The sequence below is a fragment of the Aulonocara stuartgranti genome (genome assembly GCF_965226115.1).
Source record: "Aulonocara stuartgranti genome assembly, chromosome: 2".
NCBI classification, from domain to species: Eukaryota; Metazoa; Chordata; class Actinopteri; order Cichliformes; family Cichlidae; genus Aulonocara; species Aulonocara stuartgranti.
In genome coordinates, this window is record NC_138940.1 from 34,074,552 (window position 1) to 34,080,931 (window position 6,380).

The window sequence follows — 6,380 nt, forward strand, 5'->3', positions numbered from 1 at the left end:
TTGATGTTTGCGTCTTGGGAAGGCCAATCCATGACTGATCCTGTTCCTTGTTATGTGTTTTTGTCTTATCCAGGTATGCTTTTACTGCACTGCCAGTGTGTTTGGGATCATTGTCATGTTGAAAACTAAAACCACAGCCCCTCCTCTGTGTTTTACAGATTGCTGTAGACACTCACAGTTGCACCTCATGTCCTCATTAAAATTAAAAATTTCTAATTTGGATCCATAGACTCCACGTTTCCTCCCTCCCTTCTTGACAGCCATCCTTCTATCCTTGTGCCTCCTTCTGATGAGGCTTCAGTCAACAGTAGACAGATGAAGTGAAGGACGGATCTCTCAGGTCAGGTTTTTGCTGATTTTTTTTTCCTATTTCTGCTGCTTTAGGCACTTCTTTTTGCCCACTTTCCTCAAATTCTTTAAGAAAAAGCTTCACACCGTATGCAGAAAAGTTTTCAGCTAACAGCTGTTAACTCACTGTTGTTGCCAAAAAAAACCTTCTGGTTCCTCAAAGCTAATCACAAAAATGTTGCTGTGAGTTATTTCATGAAGAAATTATTTTAGGAAGGAAAATTTAGCAAGATAATGTGGAGGTGGGGAATATTTATTTCTTGTCATGACGCTATTATTTCACAAATAGCCGTCATCATTCCTGGAAAAAGACGTTGATTGCGATGACTTTTTCAAATAGTTTTTGGCTGATTTGAGTGTCAAAAAGCTAATTTTATGTAGTACAGTCTAATTAAAAGAAAGCAGGTATCTTTTAAAGTGGATACAGTATGACAGCGTAATCTAGATGGGCAACTAAAGCTACAAAGCAGATCAAAAATATATTTAATTAACGAAAAAGAAGGAAAGAAACGTAGAAATATCAAATAATCATAAAAATAACAGCACAAAATCAAAGTATTGAACATCCATGTTTGTTAAAGCTCAAACGTATTTAAATGTAAGAAGACATTTCTGTTGCTCAGCTGGTAAGGGGTGAGAAACAGGACACATGGATGTCATCAGTGCAGTGGGTTTTTGAGGTTAATGTGCAACAACACACAGCTGGCCTCGACGGCCCTTCGGTTTCCTCTTTTTTCTTCTTCTTTAAGTTTGCATCATACCAGAAAACAAAATGAAACTAAAAAGTTGGTAAATTTCAGAAAATTATAGCTTACCTTATTTTAATGTGAGTCATGACACACTCATAGAAGGTTTTCTGAGAAACAGATATTTCCTTTTGTCCATAAAATGTTTTTTAGACTGCTGTGATCACCTCCGTCCACCCTGAATTGAATAAGTGGAAGATAATGAATGGATGGATTTTTAGACAGTGACATATCAGGCTGAGCTGATTTTAAACATCTCGAACCCATTTGCTTCGAAACTGTATTTTAACCAAACTGATTACTGATTCTGATTTCAAAGCGTCAGCTGCCACACAGACAGTAATCTGATTAAGAATTTCCAAATATGACCAATGAGTGATCAGAATTTTCAGATTTTCTCAAACATTTATAAATGTGAACCTCAGTGAGCAATTGCCACACTTCTTGTTGTGACAACAGTGTAAAGGAATCTGTTTCTCGGGGCTTTTACAAACCAGCAGGAAGGAAAACAAAGTGACACAACTGAAGAAAAGACCACAGTTTTATCACCCTCACTGACATCACTTCTTACCTTGGCCTAAGGACCCTGAGAACCGACATATAGATTAGGGGGAAAAAAACCACACAAAAACAGAAGTACCTGTCTATACTTTTTTTCCCACCATCTTCTCTTTCTTCTTGCAAAATTGAACAAGAATAATTCTTTTTTTCACATTGTTTTCTCATATTAAGCAAGAGACTACTATAAGCAATAACCACTATACAATGTATTTGTGTAATATACACCAATATTGGGGACTGTAACTGTCAAATCGAATTCAAACCAGTGAAACAGCTCTTCGTAAATTGTGCTTCTATCAAGCACCTCCTGTTTTTTAACATGAAACATGTCACAGGAACCGTCAAATTTTTGAAGAAGATGCTGCACTGCTTTGCAGTAGATTGCACAATGGTTCCTAATAAAGCGACCAGATGGTCAGATTAACAATAATAATCTTCAAACTCTATTTTTAATACCGTTTAGAAAATCTGCCAATGCCTCCAAAGTTCAATGTAATGATTACTCACTGCCTATAGGCATTGTTCAAAGAGGAGCTGCTGAATGGACTTACTCGGGGGCTTTGCTTCCAAATAAACTGCAGGGTTTTCAGTTACCATGGTGATGAATAAACAGTTCTTTGCAACAGTAGGTCTTGACCATATTAAGAACCATCCCACATGTGCAGCATGGATCATTTGCCGATTTTCCATTGTGACAACACCCTATTACCCTGAAAAACTTTGAGATTACAAATATTTCACAAGCACAGAATCATCTCAACATCGGTTTTTCTACATAATCGTGTGTCTGTTTAAACATGCACATTTCAACGAAAATGGATTAAATGTTGTGGGGTTTTACCATTTTTTTTAATCAGCTTTACAGACTTTTGTAAATACCATGGCCTGCATCTAAGTTAAGTAAGTAATATATTAATATTAGTTATCTGTAAACAGTAAAATAATAGAAATGTCTGTTGTTTCTGTAACCACTTTTTCAGCATTAACTACAAAAATATCTGGTTTTATCATGTGTAATCAATACAGAGAGAGAGAGAGAAAGATCATATAATGTGTTTCATATCTCATTGAATAGTCCTCTTGCTGCACTAGCACACATATAGTATAGACATGATTTATCTGTCTCCTGTCCTCATTTGTTTTTGCTACTTTCAGACATCATCAGATTGTAATGAGTTGACAGTTCTGGTATAAAACTGCTTGTTTGTGGAAGTTACTATCTACATGTTAACATCATTGCTTTGACTTATTTAAATCTCTAAACCTTTAGATTTAAATGTGTTCTTTAGTCAGATTCTGCTCATGTTTAAACATTTGTGTGCATTCACAACACGTCACAAATATCTGCGTTTTTAAATGATTTTTAGAAATCATGTAAACCCTTAGGTGACTCAAGAACATGCACCGTTGTCTAAAGGCTGGCTCATAGACTTGCAAACAAATCTAAACTTGAAAATCAGTGACTCGTAGGGTTACAGGAGAAAAAAGACTCAAGTGCATGCCCACTAAATATTGTAGGAGACAGAGAATAAAACCAACCAGCATAAATATTAAACTACATTCAATTAATTATCATATAATTATTAAAATAAGTACATTTATTTGCAGTAACTCAATCTTTACTATTTACTTTACTACTTTCAATATAAGACATGAGGACAGGGACCCCTGCTGGACAATTTGGAGTGTTACAGTGGGGCAAAAAAGTATTTAGTCAGCCACCGATTGTGCAAGTTCCCCCACTTAAAATGATGACAGAGGTCAGTAATTTGCACCAGAGGTACACTTCAACTGTGAGAGACAGAATGTGAAAAAAAAATCCATGAATCCACATGGTAGGATTTGTAAAGAATTTATTCGTAAATTAGGGTGGAAAATAAGTATTTGGTCACCTCAAACAAGGAAAATCTCTGGCTCTCACAGACCTGTAACGTCTTCTGTAAGAAGCTTTTCTGTCCCCCACTCGTTACCTGTATGAATGGCACTTGTTTGAACTAATCATCTGTATAAAAGACACCTGTCCACAGCCTCAAACAGTCAGACTCCAAACTCCGCCATGGCCAAGACCAAAGAGCTTTCGAAGGACACCAGGAAAAGTATTGTAGACCTGCACCAGACTGGGAAGAGTGAATCTACAATAGGCAAGCAGCTTGGTGTGAAAAAATCAACTGTGGGAGCAATCATCAGAAAATGGAAGACATACAAGACCACTGATAATCTCCCTCGATCTGGGGCTCCACGCAAGATCTCATCCCGTGGGGTCAAAATGATCATGAGAACGGTGAGCAAAGATCCCAGAACCACACAGGGGGACCTGGTGAATGACCTGCAGAGAGCTGGGACCAAAGTAACAAAGGTCACCATCAGTAACACACTACAACGGCAGGGAATCAAATCCCGCAGTGCCAGACGTGTTCCGCTGCTGAAGCCAGTGCATGTCCAGGCCCGTCTGAAGTTTGCCAGAGAGCACATGGATGATACAGCAGAGGATTGGGAGAATGTCATGTGGTCAGATGAAACCAAAGTAGAACTTTTTGGTATAAACTCAACTCGTCGTGTTTGGAGGAAGAAGAATACTGAGTTGCATCCCAAGAACACCATACCTACTGTGAAGCATGGGGGTGGAAACATCATGCTATGGGGCTGTTTTTCTGCCAAGGGGACAGGACGACTGATCCGTGTTAAGGACAGAATGAATGGGGCCATGTATCGTGAGATTTTGAGCCAAAACCTCCTTCCATCAGTGAGAACTTTGAAGATGAAACGAGGCTGGGTCTTCCAACATGACAATGATCCAAAACACACCGCCCGGGCAACAAAGGAGTGGCTCCGTAAGAAGCATTTGAAAGTCCTGGAGTGGCCTAGCCAGTCTCCAAACCTCAACCCCATAGAAAATCTGTGGCGGGAGTTGAAAGTCCGTGTTGCTCGGCGACAGCCCCAAAACGTCACTGCTCTCGAGAAGATCTGCATGGAGGAATGGGCCAAAATACCAGCTACTGTGTGTGCAAACCTGGTAAAGACCTATAGTAAACGTTTGACCTCTGTTATTGCTAACAAAGGTTATGTTACAAAGTATTGAGTTGTATTTTTGTTATTGACCAAATACTTATTTTCCACCCTGATTTACGAATAAATTCTTTACAAATCCTACCATGTGGATTCATGGATTTTTTTTTTCACATTCTGTCTCTCACAGTTGAAGTGTACCTCTGGTGCAAATTACTGACCTCTGTCATCATTTTAGGTGGGGGAACTTGCACAATCGGTGGCTGACTAAATACTTTTTTGCCCCACTGTACACTGGTGTTTTCTTTAGGAAAAAAAGGTTTAGTATAGAAGTTTGTTTCAGCTGCTGAAGGGGGGCGTGGGGAGTTATTATCTCAATAAAAATAAATAAATTGACATTTATAGTTAACTTGACGTTTTGAGATAACAAATATTTAAAAAAAAAAAAAAGTAAAAACTTCAGTGACGGTAACTATTTTGTCAAAAACAAGCAGTCAAAACAATCTTCTGTAGTTTTCACTATATGGAAAGATCTACTGTTAAAACATTTTTCTAAGGCACTTCCTTAAAGTACCTTCAAGGCAGATCATTTGCTGTGCCAACACTATTGTGGTAAGATAGAAGCCAGTACTGTTCCAACAGGTAATACCAGTCACTAACTGCAAATCTATCTAGAGGATTATATGAAAACAATTCTTAAAGGAAAATCGTTCTGTTTTCTTCTAGAGGGGTCAACATGTAGGAATGAGTCAAAGGGTTTAATGATTTTTGTGTTTTGGAAGAACAATGAATATCACTGGTAAGCAGCATCAGCAGAAATCAAATTCAGGCCAATTTCTTTAGCAGGTTTACCAAACCGCTCTTAGTACAGTGTCTCTCCTTTCTCCATGGCTAGGACTAGTTCAAGTAAATTTACTAAAAAACAAGGTTGTGACTTCTTGTCTCATTCTATAAGGTTGATTTCCAGTAAGTAAAAAGATCAGTAGTGAGGTAGTAAGTAGTAAGTAGTGAGGCTGGTAGGGCAAGAGTTGCTCAGGCAGGTTAGTAAAGAGTTCTTTACAGCAGGTACTCAAACAGGAAGTAGGATACAGGTAAGTACAAGAATAATGACTCCAAACACACAGGTGAGCAAATAAGTAAAAAGTGGCCTGAGGTATACTACCACTACCATAACAGTCGCACAATGAGTGATGGTGTACTCTGGGTTTAAATACTGCATGGACGGGGCATCTGAAAAACGTTAAGGAGAGAACTGTTCTGAGCATACTGCAGCATGTTCAGGGCTTTGATAGACTGGCCAACCAGGAGGTAATCTGGGTGGGAAGTGATCAAAGCATTAATGAGGGTTTCAGCTGTGTTCTGCAGATTTTGAGAAGGATTTAATATAGAATGAGAATTTGAGGGTGGAGTTCAGCGTCCAATCATGTTAAGGTGTAAATTAGCCACTTTTGAGAGAATTGACTTGGATGGATGGCTGGACAAACAACATGTGCCTACAGAAGTATAAAAGAAATCCATGAATTAAACACTATATAGTCATGCAATATTAGAACGCTCACATTTAAAGGGGTTAAATAATGTAATGTGTGCCCCAGAAATATCATTCTTCATTGTGTTTATAGTTGCTTTATAAAGGAGCTCCAAGCTCAGAGTTGAAGTCAACAACTGATTTATTCTTTGCCTTGTGACACGTGCCCAGTCATTCCCTTTGTACATAAA